The sequence below is a fragment of the Cetorhinus maximus genome, chromosome 6 (genome assembly GCF_964194155.1).
Source record: "Cetorhinus maximus chromosome 6, sCetMax3.hap1.1, whole genome shotgun sequence".
NCBI lineage: Eukaryota > Metazoa > Chordata > Chondrichthyes > Lamniformes > Cetorhinidae > Cetorhinus > Cetorhinus maximus.
Window position 1 is genome coordinate 118,769,035 of NC_135884.1, and position 27,956 is coordinate 118,796,990.

Genomic DNA, 27,956 nt, shown 5'->3' on the forward strand with positions numbered 1-27,956 from the left:
ATGGGTAGGATAGCATGGAATGAGATTAACACAATGAAAATAATTTAGTTACAGCAGTTGGAATCAACTGGTAGGTGTGTGGTGTGTTGTGTTTTTAAAAAAAATAGTTTTCTTTGATTGGGGATCTTTAACACTACACAATCCTCCTTCAGTTGGGGAACTAAAAAACTTAGCCACAAATGGTCCCATGGTCAACATTTGTGTGACTTTGAGACCAACTGACAGGAGACATGCATTTAGGTCAAGCAATGTAAGCTTTGGTTTACCTTAGTACAAGAGTCACCTCAGCCTGCCTGAAAACTGACAATACTCACCAGTCTAAAATAGGCAGCTCTGAGTGATAGGCATCTCAGGGCTTCAAACACTTGACCTGCTTGTCACTAAAAGAACTCAATTGCTTGAGGGTACTGGGCTACTTTGCTTCTTTTAATAAAATATTTGCTGAGCAATATCTTGTAAATGGAATGTGTGTATTGGGGTTTTATTACACACAAATGTTGGAAATGGACCTGGCCTTTCACTATTTTAATAGTAATTCTAAGGAAATTAAGACAGTTAACTCAAATGTATTTCAGATGAAGTAATAGGTTTTCTGAAAATGTTTTTCCTACATAATCCCAATTGGTTCATGATACACTGTAAGCTTGGTATGAGAAGTAAAGTGAAGCTGCTCGATTGGCCTATATGCATACAGAAGTCATCTTAGACCTACCCATAAGCTGTCTTATTTGTCAGATGGTAGGGTAAAAGACACCTACATACAGTTTCATTAGCATGGCGATCAGGCAAACAACGCCTCCAGAATATATTATTCATTAAATGTAACCAAGGTGCAATGTAAAAGCATTGTCTTTTGTAGTTATTGTAAGGTCAGCACAATTTCCTGACTATAACTATTATCCATATCATCTTTGCCTTAGTCAGCTGCCTGCTTTGTCTATAAAAGTATGCAATCATTGACAGTCTTTTGCCTGTTTTTGTACACCCTTTCCCAATAACCAAATACTACTAATTTCTGCTGACATAAGTGCCAAGCTTCAGATAATACAGTGTTTCATTACTGTTTCCTCCTCCTCAGAGGTTATTTACAGTCCTCTATATACTATGCAGCAATCTTAAAGGAAACTATTTTAATAAGGTACTGCTTGCCGCTGCAATATGTTACCCACCAAATGAGATTTTGTTTAAAGATGCTATCAAGAAAAGCATGTGTGCTAAGGTTTTTGTTTTGTCCATGAAATATGCATTTCATATCTCTTCCATTTCATTAACATAATGTAGTTTGTGCTTTGCATTCTGTGCATAGTACATATTTGATTTACAAAATAAATATTTCCATTAGAAAATGAATTATGTGTGGACGGAATGCAGAACAGAATGACATTTTACATGAAAGAATACAAAATGCATTTCTTCAGCAGAATTAAAATGTGTGTATTTATGTAAGATGTCACACACATTTTTACACATATATAAAATACATGTCAAAACTAAAATGGATCATTATATTTTATGGTAGAAAATGGTGGCTGTTTGCAAAAGACAAAAATTGAACAAATGCAGTAGGAGTTATTTTCTCCAAAATCCAATAAAATCTGTTAATGATAATTACTCTCTGCATTGACCTGTCCTGCCTATATGTCTATTAAACCCAAAACTCGTCAGCATTAAGGAATTATTGATAAAAATTGGATACATTTGTTGTCTTTCTCATCATGGCACAAGTTAATAGGCAAGATGTTATTGTATTGTGAAATAAAGGTTCAGCAAAACAACAGCTGTTTGACTCCCCATCTCTCATATTTAGTGGACCCACAAGTTCACCTTTGCAAAACATGCCACTAAAGTTAGTCAGTGACACAGTTATAAAATATCCTTTTTGGAGGTTCACGCATAACAAAGTATATCTTTAAATGTGTTTTAAAGTGACAATATCATTTTTATGATCACACAATGGAAATACTGCTAGTGTTCTGTGAAGTTTTGGATTTTATTTGGTAAAAAAAATTGATTTTTTTTTACAGATATTAAGTGCTTTTAAAATTTCTCTCCTTAGTTTGATGATTTAACATGGTAACTATGTTTTTACATAAACGTGCTGAAAGGCTAAAAGATAACAGATTCTCCTAGAACTATTTTCTTATTTTTAAAATATAAACTTTATCTTCCCTCATAATTTAAGCATAGAACCTATGGGGAAATTGCGATTACCCTCAAATGTAAAAAAGAAAGTGACATGTTACTACTAAAATGCATAAATTTGTTAGTGAAATGAAAACGAATAGGAGTGTATGTTTTTTTTAAGTGCTGTCTTTTCTAATTACTGCAAAACAATGTAAATAATATATACTGTACATCTCATTAGGAATATTTACCAGAAATGAACTTGAAATATATTGTATTTTAGCTCTTAAGTTATGTCAAGCTTGTGGACCTTGATATTTCCTTAAATCTTAAGTTTATTTGGCTATCATATATTTTGAATGCATCATTACTATGGAACAGTCTACTTGTGTTTGATTGTGTTGTTTTCACTCAAAGACTCAGGGCCAGGTTTTCAAAAAGTCAGGCTGATTCTGTAGGCCTTTCAAAATGGTGGGTGGTACCCGGAAGTGGAAATCCCTTTCCCATTTCTGACAAATCCCATTTTTGTCAGCAAAGGGCAAGAATCACACAGATGGGAAACCTGAACTCAGCAGGGCAATCTGAAATTAGTGCTGAGTTCAGGTAGAACACATTTTTGTCTTAAGGGCCTCAACCCACAGTGTGGGGGTCACAAACGTATGAAGGAGGTGTGAATGCTCTTGAAGAACGGATGGAATCTGTTTAATTGTCATGATCTGAAGTTTTTTAAATCCCAGCCCTTTGAAAATGAAAAAAAAAACAGGCTGCAGCTGTCAGAGTAAAAAAATCAACCTCTATTGACAGGCCATCTTTGTAACTTAGGAAAAAAACCCTACTTGATCCTGCAGTTTTAGTAGACTTCATTGTTGACATTTCCCAAGGGAAGTTATTTCACCTGAGCCCGTTATGAATGCTTGGCTAAGTTTCAAAAGCTCCAAAACCATTTACCTCAGTGGGCCCCCCGTGGGGGGTGAGGGGGTGGGGAGGGGTTAAGTTCATATTTTCACTGACAGTTTTAAGGGACTATTAAAGGATTAGCTGTCTTTAATGAATCAAAGTTTGATTGTTTTTTTATAACAGATTGACCACTTGAGTGGACTTAAAAGCTTTGAATGGGTTTCATGAATAAGATTCTTCAGTATCAACTGTGTGTGAGTGATAGCTCTCATAGATAGTCAGATGTTCAATATTTTCATCTCCACTTGGTTCCTGAGATCTGCCCATGGTGGATACTGGATGAGTGGCTAAAGAGTTGGTATGAGATGGCATGGGGGCATTAGGGGACATGGAAATGACTTGGGTGCATGAAATGGCGTGGAGGTGGGATGGGGATAAGAGGTGGCTTGGGGACAGGCATGGGAGTATAGGGGGCAAGAAGTGGCATGGTGAGTATGAGGGTGGGTGGGGGGGGTTGAGTTGTGAGGGCGAGGGCTGAAGAACTTTGTATAAAACTGGACCAAAGTCTCTGAGAACTGATACAGACCTTCTAACCAGCCCGCCATGGCACTCGCCAGGCTCTGTGGCAGCCTCCAAACTGCCTCTGGAGGCAGCAGGCCTGACTGAATCATGCCCCCCATCCCCAAACAAAAATCATGCATGAGGGGGTCATTTCACTGGAGATGGGCTTGCCAAGTTGGCAGATTTCTCGACTGGAGCGTCTCGCCTCCATGGTGAAAACCTGGCTCTCAGTCACAATCTCAAATGCCGTAACAAAACTGTGAAGAATTTATACAATGCATTATTGGTCATATGTTTCCTCCTTTTCTACTTTATTTTTGATATTTGTGTCCAGTGTTATGGATATGAGGCTTTATTTTGCAGTAAAGTAAAAGGTACTGCAAGTTGTTGTCAAACCTTTATTTTGCACTCTTCCCTGTCACAGGGCTATATGTGTCTTGGCATTGCCATTAACAAATCACAAGTATGGCAGCTAATAAACATGAAACATCCAGCCCAAGGGGAGGCGATGGCGTAGTGGTATTGTTGTTGGACTAATAATCCAGAGACCCAGGGTAATGCTCTGAGGACCTGGGTTCGAATCCAACCATGGCAGATGGTGGAGTTTGAATTCAATAAAAATCTGGAACTAAAGTCTAATGATGACCATGAAACCAATGCCGATTGTTGTAAAAGCCCATCTGGTTAACTAATGCTCCTTTAGGGAAGGAAATCTGCCATCCTTGCCTGGCCTATATGTAACTCCAGACCCATAGCAATGTGGTTGACTCCCACATGACCTCTGAAATGGCCTAGCCACTCAGTTGTATCAAACCGCTACAAAGCCTCAAAAGAGGAATGAAACCGGAAGGACCACCCGGCATCGACCCAGGCACTGAAAACGACAACGGCGAACTCAACCCTGTTAACACTGCAAAGTCCTCCAAAAATGCTGGGGGCTAGTGCCAAAATTGGGAGAGCTGTCTCACAGGCTAGTCAAGCAACAGCCTGACATAGTCACCCTCACGGAATCATGGGCAGAAATTTGCCCTTGGCTTGCGGGCTCGGCTGGGGTGGTTGGGAAGCCAACCGTCATCCACGATCAGCAGCACACCGCGATTTCACCCTGGCGGGCCAATTAAGGCCCACCCAGGGTGAAAGGTGGCCGCGGAATCCGTCAGAAGGGGCGGGCGGGGCATGATGTCCGCCGGGTCCAATGGCGGCCTCGTGGCCGATTCAAAACTGGCCCAGTCAGCCCCTGGAAGGCTGAAGGATGCATGGACCCTCTTGCGGTTGGACACGGTGGGGCAGTCGGCCCCGCGTTTCTTGGATGAGTGCCTCGCAGCCCTCGTGGAGGAGGTGGCAGCCAAGAGGGAAACCATTGTCCCCAGAGACAGAAGGAGGAGGCCCCCACACCTTACCAAAAAGCCCTGGGAGGAGGTGGCACCCAGGGTCAGCAGCCACAACGTGGTGAGGCGCACATGGTTGCAGTGCCGGAAGCGCTTCGACGATCTGCTGCAATCAGGAAGGGTGAGTACCGTGTTGGCATGGGTCACTTTGCAGAACAGTTAAGAGCTGGCCATCCCCCAGGTGGACCTCAGAGGTGTTAGAGTGTGAGTGGCAAATGTCAATGAGGCAGGAGCTGGCCAAGGGGGTGAGCCATGGCTTCTATGGCACCAGGGCCACGAATCAGCTGAGCCCTGCAATGTGTTCCTCAGGTGGGGTTGGCCATGGTGCAATGGCACTGCAGGCAGAGAGTGGACTAATCAATGCTCCTCTAGCCTTTCAGGAGAAGATATCCCATAACAATATTGAGAGGTCGCGGACTGGCGGGGGATCCCCGCATCTCCTAGTCCTGTAAAGCGACCCATGCCAACACGGTACTCACCCTTCCCGATCACAGCAGATCGTTGAAGCGCTTCCGGCACTGCACCCATGTGCACCTCACCACGTTGTGGCTGCTGACCCTGGGTGCCACCTCCTCCCAGGCCTTTTTGGTATCAGCAGGAGGCCCTGGAGCTTGAGAGGCACCATTTACCTCAGTCAACCAGCCGCGGTGAGGTTAGGGTGCCAGGCGAAGGTAAGAGTGCAGTGCACAGAGGTGAGAATGTCGGTTATTGCAACAATTCAAGTGTACTCTCTACATCGATGTGAGTCTCAAAACTGGAATCCCATTGATAATTGAAAGACGATGGCAGCATGATGCATATCTCTGTCTCACCAGGGTGCCTGGCATGCGCAGTGACAGTGTCATGACTTAAACTAATGACATGTCTTTCTTCTCCCTTTTAGGCTCACCAGCAGGCGGTCACAATGAGGACTCTGAAGCCCCACCCCTGACCCCAGAGGACCAGCATGCTGAGCATGCGCCATGTCACCCTCTCTGTCAAGCAGGCACCAGCATAGATAGCAGCACCTCGGTGGGCATAAGATCGCCATCTAGTATCTCAGTGCACATTGGTGAGGGTACTTCACACTTGCTTGAGGTGCAAGCGGAGGCAGAGAGTGCCCAGGGCGCCGGCAATCGGAGGACTACTGGGGACCAAGATAATGCTCAGTCGATGGCTGATGATGGGCCTCTGGAGTCGGCCATTAGGTGGCACATGCTGGAAGTCCAGTGGGGTGTGTGGGAGGATCTGGCAGAGATACATGAGGGAATGCATGCCATGGTCTCCATTATGGAGGTGTCCCTGAGGCGTATGACCACTGCATTGACCCTCAAGGCCGAGCGCAATGCCTCCTCAATGGAGAGAGTGGCGACTCTCATGGAGAGGCTGCTCCAGAAACAGAATCAAGGATCCCTGGGGTTGCACTCGGACCTGCAAGCCCACACATCGGCAATGACCTCAGCTGGTCAGTGTCAGTGTGTGAGATGGATTGGGCACCCAGTATCCCTGCTAGGTGCCCATTCTTCAATGATGAGCAGGGAAGTCCCATGCGACCTTACGTTGGCACACGAGCTGCCTGTCATCTCTGTGGGCTCCTCTCAGGGTGCTCCGGATGACGGCAGCAGCTCCTCCGCCCCTCTGCCAGTGACCGTGGCATCTGATGAGGCTGCGGTGACTGGGGAGATGCCAGTCGTGGCACTGGCTGCTCCCTCCCAGACAGGGCCAGCACAGGCTCCACAGACCAGAGGACAACCGTCGCCCAAGGTCAGCAAGGCTAACAAGACAGCAAAGTCAGCAGGCTGACTCCAATGCCGACGCCAGCGAGGCAGGAGCACCTAGATGTAGCACCCGCAAACGTAAATGTAAAGCACCTTAAGCACAAGATGGCCTTCTCATGGGTGATATTTTGTCCCCCATTTTGCTTTACATTTTTTCATGGTGTGATTAAAAACACTGGTTAATGTTTATTTCAGCTATGCTTCACATTCATAATTAAATGAGATGTTATTTTGTGATGTTGGCCTCTGTAGGCTTCATTTATTGTGTAGGTACAGGGTAGGCCATTGTGTAACGATGGACGTGTGTCTCCTGAGACTTTATTGCACATGCACAGAGTTTGTGTTGCTGGCCAAGGAACTGGTCCTGTCAGGGATCGAGTATGGAGCAAGCAGCCCTGGCATGTGGTGGTGGCTCTTATTTGGTCGGCTAGCTGAAGGAGCGTTGGAGAAAAGCGTCCCGGGTGTCCCTGCCATCCTGGAGGTTCCCCAGGTCAGCGTCTACGCACTCGGCGTTCTCCTCACCATGCTTGTCCTCTGACTCACTGTTGGGCTCATCATCTGTTGTCTGTGCAGCTGCGTCAAGATCTTCTTCCTCCACTGGGGGCCCCCTTGCTAGTGCCAGATTATGGAGAGCGCAGCATGCAACCACTGTCAATAACACATGCTCTGGGGGGTATTGCAATGCGTTCCCTGAACGGTCCAGGCATCGGAAGCGCATCTTGAGAATACCTCTGGTTCTCTCTACCACCGCCCTTGTGGAGACATGGCTCCTGTTGTATGCTGCCCGGCCTCTGTTCTCGGATGGCGGAGAGGCGTCATGAGCCACCTTCTGAGGGGATAGCCCTTGTCACCCAGCAGCCAACCATCCAGCCGGGCTGGAGCACTGAAGAGCCTCGACACCTGGGAGTATCTCAGGATGTACCTGTCATGGGAGCTGCCTGGCTACTTTGCACAGACTTGCAGAATATGCATCCTATTGTCACACACTATCTGCACGTTCATGGAGTGGAAGCCCTTCCTGTTGACGAAGGTACCGGGCTCACCTGCTGGCGCCTTGATGGCCACATGGGTGCAGTCTATAGCACCCTGGATGCGGGGGAACCCAGCAATGGCTGCAAAGCCTCTGGCTTGCTGTGTCTGGCTGGCCTCATTGTACGGTAATGAATGAAAGTCAATGCACACCTGAACAGAGCTTCTGTCACCAGTTTGACACAACTGTGGACAGCTGATTGGGACACTCCGCAAAGATCCCCCATCGAGGCCTGGAAAAAGCCAGAGGCATAGAAGTTGAGGGCATTGTGACGTTCAGAGTCACTGGCATGGGATGTCCACCCACACAGTCAGAGCTGATTTCAGGCCCGATCATCTGACAAATGGAGGTCATGGTCTCCCTTGAGAGACGGAGCCTCCTTCGGCATTGCACCTCAGACATATTGAGGTATCTGCATCGCCGCCTGTAAACCCTGGCAGCAGGATAGTGGCATCTTCTACGGCCCCTCCCTGTTGGCCCTGCCCCCCTTGTGCCTGCACCTCTCCTCCCACAGGTCGGTCCCCTGGAAGCTGCATTGGGACCTGTGGCCTCCTCTCCTTTCTGCCCCTCTCTTCCTCCTCAGAGGAGGCGTCACCAGCGGAGACCACAATCCTCATTATCAGGGTTATAGAAGGCTGTCTGATACCTGGAAGGGCCCATACATTCTGAATCCTCCGGGGGCCTGGAAGGCAACAATGGATCCTGAAATGGAGCCTTAAAATGCTCAGAATGAAGCTCTGAAACAAGATGAAGCTATCCAGTTCACAGAAGCAACCAGCAGCAAGTTATATCCAAAACTCCTCACTACTCACATTGACAATGCCACTGACGCTTCTTATCTCCCCTGTGGATGAGCTTTTGTGAATTGTGGCCTGCCCGCCTGCCCATTTTGCACATGCGACGGCTGAAAAATCGCACAGGCTACCTAATCTCAGAGACAATTGGTATGTCAAGGGCCTTAACTGGCCTCTTATTTAATGGTAGGTGAGTCTCCGTCTCCATCGTGGGCCCGGCTTGTGAAATATCGTGAGAGTGCGTGTTGATGTCAGCTCACTTGGCCGACATCATTGCACGTTATTTCATGCTCGAGCAGGTCGGGCACGCCCCCGCCCGCCAAGCAAAAAATTCTGCCATATATCTTACAAATAATGTCCCAGACACCAACATCACCATCCCTGGGTATGTCCTGTACCACCAGCAGAACAGACCCAGCAGAGGTGGCAGCACAGTAATATACAGTTGGGAGGGAGTTGAGTACTCAACATCGACTCGGACCCCTTGAAGTCTCATGGCAATGACCTTCCTTCCACCATAAGGTCAGGAATGGGGATGTTCGCTGATGATTGCACAATTTTCAGCACCATTTGCGACTCCTCAGGTACTGAAGAAGTCCATGTCCAAATGCAGCAAGGCCTGGACAATATCCAAGTTTGGGCTGACAAGTGGCAAGTAACATTTGCACCACACAAGTGCCGGGCAATGACCATCTCCAACAAGAGAGAATCTAACCATTGCCCCTTGACTGGGGCGTAACGATCACTGAATCCCCCACTATCAACATCCTGGGGGCTTACCATTGACCAGAAACTGAACTGGACTAGCCACATATAAACTGTGGCTACAAGAGCAGGCCAGAGGCTTGGAATCCTGCGATGATTAACTCACCTCCTGACTCTTCAAAGTCTGTCCACCATCTACAAGGCACAAGTCAGGAGTGTGATGGAATACTCCCCACTTGCCTGGATGATTGCAGCTCCCATAACGCTCAAGAAGCTTGACACCATCCAGGACAAACAGCCTGCTTGATTGGCACCACATCCACAAATGTTCACTCCCTCCAACGATGCACAGTACAGCAGTGTGTACCATCTACAAGGTGCACTGCAGGAATTCACCAAGGCTCCTTAGACAGCACCTTCCAAACCCATGACCACTACTATCTAGAAGGAAAAGGGCAACAGACACATGGGAACACCACCACCTGGAAGTTCCCCTCCAAGCCACTCACCATCCTGACTTGATAATATATTGCTGTTCCTTCACTGTCGCTGGGTCAAAATCCTGGAACTCCCTTCCTAACAGCACTGTGCATGTACCTACAGCACATGGACTGCAGCTGCTCCAGAAGGCAGCTCACCACCACCTTCTCAAGGGCAACTAGGAATGGGCAATAAATGTTGGCCTAGCCAGTGAAGCCCACATCCCGTGAGTGAATTTTAAAAATGGGTGGAATATCACTGACGGTCCCCAGAAATGTTAACTACATTGTTAGAGTGTTGTTTTCCTAACTGGGATAGGCATGCTTGAATCCACATGTCTGAGCAACTCCACTGAAGGGCAGGTTTTGCCATTTGGTGTTATTTGAGAAAGGAAACTTGGTGGATGTCCTTTCCTGCACTGTTGAAGCACTCTTCCTGATGCATTGATCATGAATTAGTATTGATTGAGTCTGTGACAAATTTGTTGTTTGGACTGACTCACTCAAAAAAAATGAGAAGACACAAAGATGAGAAGCTAGTGAGGGAGGGGGAATGAATGAGGGAGAGAGAGAGAGAGAGAGAGGGAGATGGAACAGAAAACCCATGAAGGTTAACTTGTGTATTTATTAATATATTTCCAACTTAGATATTGTTACTTTGATCACACAATCAGATGCGTAATCTCAAATTTTGTTTCCACTGTATTACAAATTATGCTATGGCCCTAATTTAGTACATTATCATTTTATCTTGGTTGCTCTGCAAATGGCTTTGGGTCCTACAATATAAATGCTAAAAAGAAACATTCATTATTCCCTTTAAAGAAGGGAAAAATTTAGACATCAATCACTTTGCTGGAGGACTTTGCTTGCACTCATACCTCCTGTGGTCACAAATCCCCACACATATCAATCCATAACCACTAGTACATTACAAAATCCCCTTTCTAATTAGCATCATTTGGTATTATTACACCCTAAGGCTAGAATCTCGATTTGACTACCTGAAAAGTAGAAACATGCTTAAAAATAGTTTTCTCCATTGCCTGATAACCCGTGTCCAGAGGGCAATAGTTTTAAGTGAGTGACCTTAGAGAGCAATAAAAGGATATACTGCTTCCCTTCTGCCATCACACAGCCATGACTGATGTCTGCTGATGTATTCACAAAAACGAAACATTGTCTGGCAATATTTGTTAAATTATATAAAGTAAAAGACAAAAGATTATAGCCTACATGTATAATCAACAGTGAAGCCAGTTCCTAACAACAAATATAGTCTGATCACCATTTGATTATAGAAGTGAAGTTGTGATTATGCTCTTCTGAGTAACACATGAATCCCCATCATTGAATTTCCCCTTTCTGCCCTACAGTGTCATTCTTCTTCCTTCAGCTGAAATAACAGGACATGGCTGGGACATGACCACTAGTCACCATCAATATCCCTCCATGATCAGTGAGCAGAAGGATAATTCTCTCTTCCATGCTTCTGTACTGTTTCAATTGAAAGTTGACTGAACACTAAGAAAACCTGGACAAGAGAAATTGGCATGTTCAAATGATGACCAAGGGATCATATTTGAGTTAACAAGTTCTGTTTAAGAAGTTACAATTATGCGGTTTATAAGATTGTTATGTTTTGGGACTGTAGGAGGGATTTTCTGCACCCGCCTGCTACCAGGACCTTCCAGTTCCGCTGCAAGTCAATGGACTTCTGGTTGGGGTGCCGTCTCACCTACAACGGGTCCCGCCCGCGATGGGGCTGGAAAATGAAGGCAATGTGACCTGTTCTGAAGTCTGTCTGACAGAAAGCCTGGCTGGTTTTAGTGTGAGAGATTAAAGCGGGCCCATATTGTTTTACTGGGAAGAAGGTGCAAGGTGTTTAAACTTGGAGACAATTGCAGCAGCCTGTGTGCTAACAGTGATAGACTGAGAGTCTCCAAAACCCCAGAAAAGTGTTGAGAATGTTGGGTTGTAAACAGTTGTACTTTAAACCATTCATTTCCTTACAAGATAAAAGAGAGTTGGGCTCTCAAGAATCAGCATTTCTACCTGAATAAAAGGCCCATGTGATTCATGTTACTATGGATGTGGGATATGAGAGGGGAAGGGTTTCTAATATTTACCTGAGAAGTCACAGACACAGGCTGTCTGCAAGGATCTGGGAGAGGGAGAGCAGCTATAGGTAGCAAGACACAGTGGTTCATCATGCAGGAATGCAGGTGGGAGTTTGTGCTTGGATTGATAAGACCAAATTTATGAGTTAAAGCAAGGCCGGAAGATTTGACTAGCCTGCATTAGAAGAAGAATCTCTGGGGAAAAAAAAAACTTCACTGTGAAAGACAGCTCTGTGATTAAAAGTTCCCAGGCTGAAAAAGGAAAATCGCGTAAGTAAATTCTTAGGAGTTAAGAATCACCTTGGACTGGTTCTGGGAGAACTAAATGTTTACTTAAAGGAAAGTGTAAAGTATACCTGTGAAGTGTGTTATTGATTGTGCTAAAAGAAAAAGTGGAATGTTCTGTTCTGTAGTTTACAGTATAAGTTGACTACCAAGGTAGTGTTTAGTCTTGGTGCTCTTAGTCTTTTGTTACAGTAAAGTCTTGAAACGTGAAATCTTGTTGTGTTATCCTTTCAGCTGATAACTGGAAGTTTGAATTTCATTTTGAAAGTTATTAGTCTATATGGAGGTTGTAACAAAAAATGCAGCATCCTTCTGCAGCTACAGCTACTGGGCAGTTCATTCCATGGTTTCACAAACACACAGATGACAAGAAAATACAAAATATTCTCAGGCTCTAATTAGACTTTCAAATGCAAACAGACTGCAGTCTGCTTGGGTCAGCATGACCTGAAATGAATGTTATTTCCCCTCCAACCTCCCACTGAGGGCTGCCTAGTCTCAGTTCATGAGCTGGCATGTATTACATTACCTGCCCAATACATGTGCTGTGCTTTGATTTCTCGTTAAAATCAACAAGAGATTTCCATTAGTCATTTCTACTAAGCTGATGTAAATTTACACCTTTACAGTTCTAGGCTTTACCAAAGCCAAACAGTGGGAGTTTCCACATAGACCTACCATTAAAATAAATCAGTCAACATTATTTGCAGTTGACCCATTGCTTTTGTTCTGTTGGAAATTTGAAACAAATGTGAGTTCATAGCACAAAATATAATAGAAGTACAAAGTTTCAATATGACCTTTATCTCATACATGTTATGTCATCTGAATTGATCTACATTTGGCCTGGAATATCCATTGTTAAAAGAAGTTAATTAGTTAGCTCAAAACGTTACATTTTTTTGATTTGATGTGATTTTGTTTGTTTGTCGTATACAATCAGAGGAAGTAGATTGCACTGTCAAAGGGGTTGAACAGTTTATTCCTGGGATACTAGGTTATAACTTTTAGTAAACAACTAAAACAAATAAATTTTAAATGGGAAGTAAAGTTCAGTCCATGAGGCGTAAAATGACATTATCTGTGTGCAATGTAATCAGGTCGTTATCAGGACATGGCACATTTCCGTTATATCCTGTCACTGTAGTTGGCAAGTAATAGAGCCATGCTCGTAAGAAATGGCTATTCCATAGCTCAGACAATCTTTCACTTTCCAAGGATCAAAGCTTTTATCTTAAAGGATTCCCTAATAAAACAGTAAGAAGAAACAACTAATAATGGTTAAAATAAAGCAAAGGACAAGTTTTGACATTACTCCTGTGGGTCTATTTCCAATACAGATGTGGCTTTTTGGCAAATACAAACATCATTCCCTAAAACCTCCTTGACATAATCTACATTCTTTGTCAAAAGGCAGTATATAGACAGCCTTGGACAGAATTTAGTTTATTGTCATTGTCTGATAACAAGCCTTAATGGAAAAGACACAGCACTGCCAATGAATTTCAATCATTTTTGTGATAAATTCATATGTTCAGCAGTCTTAAGAAGTACTGGAGATCTATATTGGTTCATTGCCATTCCTTATGTGTTTAAACATCTAACACAGAATGCAAACAAAACTAGATGAAATTTAAAAAGTATTGTCAATATTACCGATAGCAAATGGCCTTTCCATGCAGAACAAGCTTGATTTCCATCGCAAATTTATGATAGAAGAGTACATTCATTTCAGTTTCCTTGATTTATTTTTTTAAGAATATACATTTATATCTGCAGGTGAAGAATCTAAAAAATATTGAATTACATTTAAGATTAAAATAACATTAAAGTTTAGCAATGTACAACCTCTATTTTATCCTTTACATTTGATGTGTACATATGATTTCAAAATATTATAATAGTAACCTGTTCATTTGCTGATTAATTATTAAACAAATACAGTCATAAATCAATAATGCCAGCATATCTTTTGTTAGCACATCTTATTGGATAAACAAGGTTGCTAAATTGTCTTGTCTAACTTTCACTAAATGTCTTTAAAGTCATGACTTTACATTTATGTGGCAACCTTTTGTATCAAATTAAAAGAAGCTATATATATTTTTTGAGGCTATCTATGCTGCCTGCTGCTACCATATTTCTTGGTTCAGTAGAAAGGGCAGAACAATCTGAGACACAGACTTGAATATGATCAGTGCCACTCATGCTCTCAAGGATAAGTCAATAGGAGATGCACCTCAGTGAGTCAGGGCTGCTTGTAGCAAATCTTTGCTTTTCCTCCCCCAACCAGGTAGAATCTTCTCCTGTTAAAGAATGTTCTGTCTAATAACTCCATTGACAGTAAGTGAGAATCACCCAGTGAGGCTAAATGGGTTACTATGCCAGTTGAGGCTAAGATTTGAACTAGTGATCTGTGTGTTGAGTCATTCTGCTTCAGATACTATTATGTTACAATCATTTTTAAATAAATGGATATGATCTCTGCCTGTAAACTTTGGCCATCGTCGTTTAGTTTTTTTTCTCTTATTTATTGAATCATTTAAAATTATTTGGCTGATAATGAACCTTGATATAACAAAGAGCGCTATAAAATAATATATCCCCAAGATAAAAGTATATTTATCTGCATTAGTATTGTAAAGGAAATATATAGTTTTAAAAAACACACACTCACCTAGGTTATGCTTGTTGGCATCATGAAGATTACTCTAGGCTTCAAAGGATTCAATAAATCAGGCAGATGTGTCTAGAATAAATGGCAGATATCCTTACAATGACGATATTTAGGCCTGTGCCCTCGCTACCTAATTTGTGTCAGCCTATTTAAGACAGCTGTCAGTGTATTTTGTATCCTGGAGTTTGTCGCAGCAGATATGTGAGAGAATTGCTTAATTGCACAGAATGATTGATGCTGGTCGAAAACCACATTAAAAACACAAAATGTACTTCCTGTTGGCAGCGACCCTTGAGTCTTGTAATGAATGAATCCTAAGGACACACAAATTCAACTTACACCTTCAAGGACATTCTGTTTGGGAGGAGCTTCTTGTTGCATAAAGCTGAATAGCATAAATTCTAATCACTGCATAAATATTTCAGGCTGGGAAAAGCTAAACAGCTGATTAACATCCTTTTAATCACTAATTAAAACAGCTGCAGGATATTTCTTCTGCAGACCACATACATTTGCATTGTGTAATTTCTAACATTTGTAAGAAATGTGTAAATTTCACAATTTATGAAATTCAGCTAATGCGATAATGAAAATTTAATTTATGATCAAAATACATTTGGTACTTTAAAAAAATCTTCCTCAAAATTATTTATGTATTTTTAGAATAATCCAGCAGAACAAAAGCTAAATTAAATGATGTGTTTCATTAAATAAATTATTTTTATGTGTGTCCATGTTATGAAATTCCCCTATGGATGCATTAGCATTTTTATTGCGAATCATTCTGTAAAAAAGCAAGGGTTCAACTATTTGCATAGCTACAGTTGGCTTTTATTTTCCCTAGTCTCAGCACCTTTGATAATGAACTGAAATGCTTGTTTTATAGTATTTAGTCTCTGCATGGAAGCTTCAATCTGGCCAATATAGCAATTAAACATCATCACTGTTCAGTTTCAGTAGGTGCCCTTCAAATATATTCTGACCTCTTGCACAGTTCTATACATAGAATGTTTATATACTTTATAAGATATTGAGCAAAACAAATTTTAATGAGTAAATTATGTTCCATGTGAAAAGGGGGCAGAAAATTGTATAACTCATAATGTTAACTTGTGGATATGATACACTTACCATCAAAGTATCCAGCTATAGGTTTTGTTTTCTCAGCGTTTGCTTGCTGAGGCTCATGGCAATATTTTTTGGGAACATTTTTTTGAGTCAAGATTACAATCTTTAATTGATCAAAATGTTATTCTGAGGAAATATTGCGTGGTTTGGTAGAGTTTTCCAAGTCTGCATTAGTATTTTTGGCATTAGAGCTGTAAAGGAATCATTCTCGCACATACCATTTGTAGGTATTGTGCAGCTCTGTACTGGCATGGTTCCCTTATAGGTTCGAGCACCAAAGTAATAGCAGGTGAGGTATTGACTATGGAGCATAGGCTAGGTATTTATTTACCTATTGGGTGGGATCTTTTGTGAGTGAGCCAGCCTGAGCTGCTCTTGCAAACTTTAATGGGTGGAAAACAATGGAAAATATATATAGGTACCCTTCCCACACCAAACACAAAATGGCAAGCTGTCTCTATGTTAAATATCTATAGAAGAGCCTATGAATTGATTTCATTTGAAATTTTGCGAGTTTACTTTATGAGTCTTTCCACACATGGATCTATAAGTAACCTCATCACTTTAAAAGCCATTGTCCTAATGGTTGATGTGTTGCCATTTTATGTATATTAAATCAGATCGACCAATTTTAAAATACATTATAGTGTGAAATTTAGTTTAATATACAGTACACAAATTAAGCTGATAATGGACATGCTATTTGCTGGAATTACATTTTATGTAGAACTCTGACCAGTTAAATCCCAATGGTGATGTTCTGTTAGAATCATATTTTACTACGTACCATCTCAAGGACATCAAGGCATGGATAATAAATGGTGGCCTTGCTATTGATGCCCACATCCCAAGAATATAAATTTTTTGAAATTTGGAGCTTGGAGAAGGCTGTTCAAGCCCATCAAATCGCCACCAAATGTTTAAAGGACTATCCCTGTCGTCCCATCCCCAGTACTCTTTAAATTCTTAATGTAAAAAAATTCAGCCATTTTATAAATTCTGCTTTTATTACTGAATTTGACAATGCATTCCACATAAAAAAAAATTTCTCCTAACTTCTTTTTTGTTCTTTAGATGATTATCTTAGTTTTTTTTCCTCTAGTTACTGACTCATTGATTATGGAGACAATTTATCCTATCTTATCAAAACCTCTCAGAATTTTAATCAACTCCGTCAGATTTTGTCATAACCTTCTTTATTCTAATGAAGAGTTCAGTTTTACTGCTTCCTCCTCAAAACTAAAGCCTCTAATTCCTGGCATCATCTGAATGCATCTCCTCTGCATCCATGGCCTTGACAGCCTTCCTATTGTCTAATTCCAAGTTCTATAATTCCAGCCAATGGCTGCCCTTTTCTGCCTTTCATACAATAGTAACAACTCCTTTTAAAATTATTTCCATTTAAACAATTGGTGAGGTGTAGGATGAATTGAATATTTCACTATATAATAGAACAAATAGTTTGAAGAGACAACATTTATGTGAATATTCTGTGGAAACATCATCAGCACCTTCATTTTTGTAATCCAACTGATTATTGGAATGCAATTGCAAAGCGGACCAGGATTATACTCTTGATGCTATGACCTGATTAACTGCATTTTGGGTGCATCTATACAAAACTTGGTGTGAGAAAACACACATTAATATATTAGCCAGCTGGAAAAATGTCTACCCTTCAAATATTTATCAGGAGTCAAGAGAAGGTGCAATATCATGACAATTGAAAATCTAACTACATCATTAATATTTAAACAGATCACTTCTGTGAAATCCATTTTTGACATACTCAAAACAATTGCATGGCCATATTGGAACATTGCATTACCACTCACAAATGTGTCAATCCATTCCTTATATACAATCTGGAATCTGTGCATACTTTGATGTCAATTTAATATGGAAGGAAACTAGATATGTTTGCGAGCTCCATTTATTCATTCAGCAGGAAAGTTAGTTCAAACATAAAGAAGGGGAATGGGGAAATTTTCTATGTGCCAGGCAGGAGACTGGTAGAACCCCAGGATAAATGCTGTAAATAACAGTTTTTAGCCAGTTATGCCATTTCTTTGGGAGCTCTGCCATTATTCCACTAGAGAAATCCCACCCCCATCTTGCCACCAGAAATTCCAGGCAATTTTGTTCCAAGTGTTACAATCCGGCTAGGAACCAGTAACTTTTTGTTTAAAGTAGACAAAATTTGAAACCACAGTCACTTACTTAGTGAATAAAGCCACAAGATGCCAGTTTCAAACATACAGAAGTCACTGCGCGTCATTTAGATTTTCAGTTCGGCAGGCATGCAGCCGACTCAGCTGCGCGCCCACTGAACTGTCAAAGGCCTATTAAAGCCTGTTAAAAACCAATTAAGGCAATCAGCTGAGCTGCCCGTCCAACCTTAAGGTTGCTGGGCAGGCGAAGAGCCCAGGCGGCCTTTGCATTTTTCATGGAACCTCATCCACAGGCGGGATGAGGTTTCATGAATGATTTAAAATTTTCAGAAAAAATTTTATTAAAGGTAATGCTCATGTCCCAGCTCATGTAACAGTTTCACATGAGGGGACGTGTCATAAAAATGTTTTCAACACTTTATTACACTTTTTGGACTTAAAACTAATCTCCCTGAGGAGATTTCTGCGCTCTTTTGCGCACATGCACGAAAGAGCGCATTCCTGGCTCAGGCAACCCCCACCCCACCCCTGCACAGGGAGTGCACAGCGCTTTCGGGTGCACACTTTCAAAATAAAGGGGGCAGAGAAAGAGGAGAGTGCGGAGGAAGGGGTGATGGGGGCAGAGAGAGAGGAGGTTGCAGAGGGAGGGTTGATGGGGTTAGGGTTAGGGTTAGGGTTAGCCTTAATTGGCCCGCCCATGTAAAATGGTGACAGGCAGAAAATTCTGTCCATAGTCTAACATCCAGACCTAAAATGAGGTAAACATGAATTAGCAGGAAAACTGGTCAAACACACCATAAACTGCACATGGCAGACCCAACCAAGATAGTCCCCCTGAATTTCTCAGTAATCCACCCAGATGTCAGTCATCACTGTGGGCCACAAAAATTCTTTAAAACTGTCTTCTACACAAGGAATTTCAATTCCTCTGTTTCAAAGAGTTAGTCAGCCAATAACAGTCCTCAGCCAATAACAGCTCTAGTCCAACCTAGTTTCAGGGATATAATCTTCACCTAAAATGCAAACTATTCCAGATCTCTCTCAAATCTGGTCCGAAGTCCAGCCTTCCTAGTCTTCTTTTCCAGATGAGCTGACCTACTACCAAGACGGCATACCCTTATGTTGGTAAGGCTAAACTCCAGTGTCTAAACACAGGCATGGTCCCAGCCTCTCAGCCACACTGCTGCCAACAACTGCTTCTGTGCTTCCTCCAATCTCCAAACTTTCCAGCTACACCGAGATAATACCACTCCTGGGCTTCCTTGAGCCCCAACTTTCAGCTGCACTGAACAAATACTGCACCTAGGCTTCCCTGGGCTCCAGCCAAGCAGCATGGAGCTAATGGCAGCACTCCAGCTGCAGGGAGCTGACCCTCCTCTTCTTCTGCTCCTGACATACCTGTCACATGGGCTCATTTTGGGCCATAGAACCCTGGTCCCGTGGTCGGGTTTTCATGCCCTCTCCAAGTAGGCTGTCCTTGCTCATACAAGGCCTGTCCTTTGGCGCTGCCTGCCCTTGTGCCAGAACTCCTGGGCATGCCGGGAGTTGTAAGCCTTGGCCTCTGCCTGGAAAGCCCATGAACCCAACAATTTCAATTCCCTCACATAAGATATAAGCAAACAAATACTGACTCCAGTTTACAAGATGTACATTAAACTACCATCTCCGCTCTACTAATTCACTTTCAGTAACTTTAATAATCCTCAGGTCAATAGTTTGCTCCATCGCTCAACTGCAGTCAATATTTGTAATACTAGCATGCAATTGATTTCTGATAAATACATCAAGAATCTGCCAAGAAATATGCTTTGTTGAGTCAAAATTCCTCTTGAATAGGACTAAATTGGGAATGGATATTGGAATTTTCAACAGTAGGTTACAATTTAGCTAGGATTGAATGTGTTTAACCAGTGTCCACTGAATACTTAGAGATAAGCACTTACTCATCAAATCAGCTAGATTTGTCTCCTGTAACTTGTACTGCCTTGAGTGGCCCACAAGCCTGCTGTTGAATCACATACTGAATATCCATACATAAACCTTTCAATCCTATACCTACTTTACATCCTTTGGTAATATAGGCTGCACATCAATTCAGTGAGAATTCAGATGATATTGCTGCTTGTGTAGGTGCATTCAGTACAAACTTTGAATGAAAAGGTCACAGTAAATGATTAAGTACAAATCCCATGTATACTTTGAAAGGAGCAAAGGTTTTCAAGGCTCCACAGGATATCTTTAAGTTGTTGATGACATGCTATTCAATGATTCAGGCTTCTTATTAATTTAATTAAATTTCACATTAATTAAAATTAATTAAAATTAACTTATTTTGTATAGCATATTAAGATAAATGTTTCTTGGGAATAATAGGCAATATACCGAAGACCAAAAGTGCTCAATGAGGGAACTTTCAATGGTAATATGAATATAGCTCGAGTTAAACATTTATGGATGCACATAGGCCGAGATTTTCCGGCCGTGGGAGATTCGGCAACCCAGCCAAAAGCCCATTGGCTTTCGGAGGGGCTGGACAATCCCAGTGGCGGGTGGAACTGGAAAATCCCATCCATAGTCAACAAAATGTGACAAATATATATGTGCTGCAAAAAATAGATTAGATCCAGCCTAGCTATTGCTCCTTTCTCATAAAAAACAGATGCAGGAATCTCAAGCAACACATCCATTGTGTCAGGTTTAAGAAAGATTGATTTATAGCAATGGGGATATAGTGGTGAGATTTTTGATAACGTAGGTATCTTTTGGGTTGTGCATCTTATCATAAAGGTTGCCCATTGGTTATTATTTGATGAAATGTCATCCCAACATTTGGATAAAAATATGTATCAGGATCTCTGACTTGCATTCCTCTTCATTCACTATGTCAATGTACCTCTTGGATAAGCCTAGGTTACCAGAGAAGGAAAAATGTGGGAATGGTAACACTAAGCTCTTTGGAACATCTCTGACATTTATGGCCCTAATATTAGCTCTGTGGCAGGGAAGTAATGGTGGTAGGGGCGGGGAGGGGGGTGTGTTGGGGGGAGGGGTTGGGTCAGGGAATGCTGTTTTGAGGACGGGAAATGTGGAAAAATGGGTTTCCACTCTATTCTGCTGAATTTAACAGCAAGACCTGATTAAAACTTTTTGCCTTGATTTCCCAGACAGGGCCAGCCAGGTTGAGAGGCTGGCTGACTGTTGCATGAACAGGCCTTCATTACCCGGCAGCAGCTGGGGAGTGGAGAGGAGAGAGGGAGAGATCCTGAACTCAGGGAGAATGATATAGTCAATGGTGGGGAAGATTAGAGGTCTTTGGAAGGGGGAGATGGAAGGGTTGATGCTGGGGCTGATTAAAAGGACCTCAGGAAGATCAATAGTGGTGGGGGAGATCGGAGGCCTTGGGAGGGGGGGAGATTGAAGAGTTCAGGGGAGAGATCAGAAGAACCAGGGAGGAGGGGAAATCAAGATAATAATGGCTGGGATCTGTTTGATCATGGGCAGTGAGTAAAACAGGTAAACTGAATCCAACGGTTAAGTGGAAAGGCGCATAATCCCTGAATCCAGCAGTCCTATTTTCTCTTCAGCTGTTGGATTTCCCAAGGATCGGGAAACCCGGCTGAAGAATGGTTAAATTTTAAATGACGATTAATTCTGAGATATGCAGCCTCATTATAATATTTAAATGACTAACCTACCTCCTGGGTTAGTCATTTTTATGCTTCACCCGATCCAAACCCACCTGTTTTTAGGGGTTAAAAACTCCTCCGTGTGATGCTGTGACTACGAACCATTCTCCTACATCATATACATGCACTACCAAATGTGCTCCCAACTGTGGCTTCCTTAAACAATCATTTGCCTGTGAAGCTTTTGCCATTAATTTCCTCGATAATTTTGTTTTCTCTTTCTTTAACATTACAAATCCTCTAAAAATATCTTATTTTCTATGAATGTGGAAGTCCCTCCCTTTAAAACCTTGCATGGATTGTCAAAGAGCCATTTCAATATTTGAGAGACACTGGGTTCTGGATATTAAGTTTGTGACATGTTAAGTGCTGGGGAGTGTGACTGCTGGTTCAGTCGCATGCAGGAAACCTGGAGGTCAGTGCACCTTGTCTGTCAGTGACTTTTTAAACCAGCCATTGTATTACTGTACCATTTCCGGGTTTCCTGCATGTGATTGAACCAGCAGTGTGCTTGTGGGCTGCTGACTGCAAGATCCTGAAATGTCCAGCAGAGCCCTGGAAGGATGCAGAGGCAAAGGAGTTGTGGACGGGTGGACGGTGTTAACTTTGACAGCCACTGATAAAGCACGACCACAAGGCCCTATAGGTCTTGTTCCAGCAGACTGACTCTCCTGAGAGATTGGTGTTCAAACATATCAAGCAAGCTTATCTTTTGCCTATACACTCTGGGCTGGATTTCATGGTGGAGGTTGGAGGGCATGTTGCTCGCATCCCCATTGCAAGAGTCAGACAGCAGCTTAAACATCTGAAAGGAGGCCGCCTCACAACCGTAATGCTCTGCGGGCGAGCGAAACATGCTGAGAGTTGGACTTCCGCCCCTCAGTGGGAAGAAGTCCCATCCTCGAGAGCTTCTGGTTTTGGCGCACGCTCACCTACTAAGTTATGGGGGATGGCGCGGGGTAGGCGGGGAGGTATTTTGCATGCCCCCACCCCTCCCCCAGCGAAACATGCCCAGCAAGGGGTTGTAAAATCCAGCCTTCTGTCTGGCTGATATAGCTTCCTGAGAGCTGCACCTCCCTGCCGATCCCTCTTCTCTTGTAGGGGGTTTTGATCTGTGAGCTGTGAGCTGTGGGCTGTCACTGATGCTGGTCACCTTGGTCCTCACCTAAAGTCCAATATAACATAGCATAAGTGGCACCGATGCTGATCTGATAGATCAGAGCTCCAAAATGTAGATCAAATTTCCAAAGTTTGTAAAGTAATCCCTCAGCACAATCATGAACAAAGCTTAAAGGGGCGGTGCGAGGTACGGCAGAGTAAGGCCTCACAATACTCCCCTCCCCCCACCTCCGACCGCCCCCCCCTGCAAAAGAAGCAAATGCGAGGTGAGAAAAAACTTATTCACACAGCGAATAGTTAGGGGTTAGAATACACTGCCAGAATTGTTACAATGTAGAAGGAGGCCATTTGGCCCATCGTGTCTGCACTGGCTCTCTGAGCATTTTAACTTAGTGCCAACCTCCTGCCTTTTCCCCATAACACAGCACATTGTTTCTGCTTAAATAATCATCCAATGCCCTCTTGAATGCCTCAATTGAACCTGCCTCCACCACACATCCAGGCAGTGCATTCCAAACCCTAACTACTCGCTGTGTGAAAAAAAAAATTCGCACCTCACATTTGCTTCTTTTGCAAAACACTTTAAAACTGTGCCCTCTGGTTCTTGATCTGTTTATGAGCGGGAACAGTTTCTCCCTATCTACTCTGTCCAGGCCCCTCATGATTTTGAAAACTTTTATCAAGTCTCCTGTTAGCCTTCTTCTCTCCAAGGAAAACAGTCCCAACTTCTCCAATCTTTCTTCCTAACTGAAATATCTCATCCCTGGAACCATTCTCGTAAACTTCTTCTGCACTCTTTCCAATGCGTTCACATCCTTCCTGTAGTGTGGTGCCCAGAACTGTACATAATACTCCAGGTGAGATCTAACCAGTGTCTTATATAAATTCAGCATAACCTTCCTGCTCTTGTACTCTATACCCCTATTAATGAAGCCTAGAATACTGTATGCTTTAGAAGCAGCTCTCTCCACCTGTCCTGACACCTTTAATGACTTATGTACATATACACCCACGTCTCTCTGCTCCTGCACACCCTTTAGAATAGTATCTTTTATTTTATACTTTCCCTCCAATGATCTTTGTACCAAAGTGTATCACCTCACACTTCTCCGCATTGAACTTCATCTGCCACCTATCTGCCCACTCCACCAATGTGTCAATGTCCTTTTGAAGTTCTACCCTGTTTTCCTCACAGTTTACAATTCTCCCAAGTTTTGTGTCATCTGCAAACTTTGAAATTGCCCCCTGAACATCAAGATCCTAGATCATTTATATATTAGGAAAAGCAAGAGTCCCAATACCGACCCCTGGGGAATTCCACAACAAACCTTCTTCCAGCCCAAAAAATAACCATTACTCTCTGTTCCCTTTCCCTCAGCCAATTTTGTATCCACATTGCTACTGTCCCTTTTATTCCATGACTTATAACTTTCCTCACAAGTCTGTTGTGTGGCATTGTATCGAATGCCTTTTGGAAGTCCACATACACCACGTCAACGGCCTTGCCCTCATCAACCATCTCTGTTACCTCTTCAAAAAACACCAGCAAGTTAGTTAGACACGATTTTCCTTTAACAAATCCATGCTGCCTTTTCCGAATCAATCCACATTTTTCCATGTGACTATTAATTCTATCCCGAATAATTGTTTCTAGAAGTTTCCCCACCACAGTGTTACTGTAATTGATATTACCATATCACTGTAATTGACTGATTAACATATTGAAATTGACAACTTGTCTCTCCCAAGGGAGACAAGACACACGCAGTCTAATATGTTGCAGTTAAATGTGGAAGTCCGCAGGTTGGAGCTAGCTTCCAGATACACTGTCATTTCACTGGTTTTAACTTCCCACTCACTCCCAAAGCCATACCCTCTGCTTCCAAATTAATACTTAGCCCTCAATGTGTTTGTCATGCTTTCTTCAGAGTATGACAAGAGGATGCAGAGGGCTGAAAGTCCTCGAGTTTAGACAGATTATCACATCATTTAGGTATTCATCCTGTAAGCCTACATTGTTACTCAAGGTAATTCCAAGGACTGTTAAGATAAACTTAGTGGCTGTGTGCTGCAGCCATTCTGAGCTCCAGGGTTCAAAAATACCAATCTCCCAGTAAGTACACAAAGCTTGATAAATGCTGATGACACTTCTCCACATTTCTCTCAACCTTTCATTACTGTGCTTCAGTGCCATCAGACTGCAAATTTGACATTCAATCTTGGATGTATTATATCTTATATCACCTAAGCATTAGGAAGACAGAAACCATCATATTTGGCCTTTGCTGCAACCTCTACACCTAACCATCTCCCTAACTACTGTCTCAGACTTGACCAGAAGGTTGGCAATCTCAGTGTCCTGTGTGACCCCAAGCTAAGTTCCTGATCTCATATCCTCTCCAACAGAATGACTACGTACTCCAATTACATAGCATTACCCAACTCCTCCCCTACCTCAACGCATCGATTACAGAATACACTATCCACGTCATTGCCATTTCCAGATTTAACTATCCCTATACTCTGCTGCTGATCTCCCATCTTCCACCCATAAGCTTTAGTGCCAAAGCCACATTCTCTGCTCTCAAAACACTTTTCCCTTTCTACCTCCCTTTTCCAATTTAAGACCCTTCTTTAAACCCACTCCTTTGGCCAAGCTTTTAGTCATGTTTCCTGATATTTCCTTTTTCTTAGCTTCTGTTTTCTTTGTGCTGCTGTGAAAGTTTAGTGACGTTTTTCCACGTTAAAGGTGCTGTGTAAATGGAAATTATTGTCAATCCTTGAAGTCAACGCTATGTTCCTTTTCAATAGACCACAGAACCGGCTGCTGTAAACATGTAAACAAGTGGCAAGAGCTAACACTAAAAGTATTAAGAGCTGGGGGCACCAAGTGTTAGGAGATAGTTCCTGTGGCTTGGGAATAGAGCATTGAGATGTGTGATAATTGTGGAAGTGGGGGTTCTGAGTGTCTGGAAGAACTGGGAAGAGGATTATTGATTGTGTGAGTACTAAAAGGTAGTTATGGTTCATTGGAGAACTAGGAAGGGGGCAGTGGTGTGTTGTTGGAATGGGGAAGGGATGTTAGAATCTGGTAGCGTTCTGATAAATATTAACGGCACACACTTCTTCAGGGGAAATTTGGGCACATTGCAATGGGTCTCTCATGTCACTCTTGACTCCTGCTATACCTAATAGGTCACATAACATTACCCTTACAGCACCATTCATCATTCAGTGTATGATAGGGAGATTACATAGAAATAAAGTAACATTTTCCTGACATATATTTTGAAAGAAGATTAGGCTTGACTTTTCCGTACATTATGGGACCAGTGATGTGATTCCAGTTGCTCAGTACCTCGACTGTTGCCTGTAAGACGCTGGCTCAGCTTGCACCTGCACCCGAGTCAACTGACGTCTTATCCAGATGTCCAAGGCCAATTGGAATTCTTGTGATCAGGTAGCAGTCCACCAATCAGATGTAAATGTAGTCAATCATTTAAAGTCAACCTGGCTTCACAGTGATGACATCAAGCAGGTTTGCAGCTCACCTCAGCTACCACCCACCCAAAAGCCACTGCCAAATAAAATTTCATCTCATGCCCTTAATACGCAGCCACCAACTTCCACAATGTTAACCCCATAAGACCCATGGTCCTCTGCCAAATTTCCACTGTACCTCCCTTTGGAGTCCTCATGAATATGTCTACCCCAGACTTTCTTTAGAAGTTATGCTCAGCCTTGTAAGGCATGAAGATTCTTACAAGGCCAGTGATGTAGAAAAGGTTATGGACACTGAATGTGAGAGTAAATGCAACTCGGGCCTCTCAGAAGTGTACTGGACAATCAACTGATGAACTTGAGTCCCTCGTCCCTAGAGGTTCAGATCAGGATCTTGCTTAGGACCCTCAGGCGGACCTCAATTTTTTTATTTTAAATTGTTTTACATGTACTCACCATGGCAACACCGCGGTGGGATGAGGGAAGCAGGTGTGGCCTCCAGCACCCATGTCCATTCTTCAGATGGAGTTTCCAGCTTCTTTACTGTGTGGGTCCCTTGATGCATTATTACTGGCATAAGCACTCACCACAGTTTCATACTAATTAGCAGACTTCACCCGACCATGTGAGCTTTAGTGAGGTCAGTCATCCAGGTCCCGAGGCCGCATTCTGCCACTTATGCTGGAATGTGCCCACTTGGATTTTTGGGGCTTGTATTTCTATTCAGTTAAGGACCGGGACAGATTGTCATTATCTAATGTAGAATGAGCCTGTCATATATTTCTTGTGGTGAGATTTCAGGCGGGCAACTGGGCTGGATTGCCCAGTTTATTTCACATAGAACAAATTAAATCTATTGTGACAAAGTGTGGAACATCTGTTCATATTTGGATTACACACATATGCAATTTATTTGTAACTTAATCACTTAAATGTTTGTCCTCACTAGTGAAATATAAATAAGCATTTCACACTAATTAATCTATTTCTGTTGATAATGAATGAGAATTAATATTAATGCTTCACATCAATAATTCTTATTATTCACAAGAATAGGATGATGACTCTTTGCAAGATTTTGGAGTCATGATATTCTTCTCTATCAGCAGTAAGATAAAGCTTGAATATCACGTGCTACCTAGCTGACGTACAAAACTTCTGGCCTAGATGATTTCAATAAATAATTTGTCTCATGTGAATATGATCTCCACCCTCCCATGTGTTACTGTTTTGTAACATGCTTGTTTTTGCATTATTTTCCTGCAAAATGTTTCCAATACTGTAACAATAGATGACACAGATATAATTCTGACAGAGAAATTAGACCCTTAAATTCCAGGCTTTGGCGTAAATTTGGACTTGCACTTTTAGGGGGACAGGAATTTCTTTAGGGTCAATCTTGGGCTTCATTGGAAAAGTGCCCAGTAGAAGCTTCATTGTGAAGAAGTGTCCAGCCTGCCAGTGTTAGCCACATGTAAATGACAGAGTTAGGGCTGGATGGCACCAAAAGTCCTAAATCTGGGACTCTGACTTT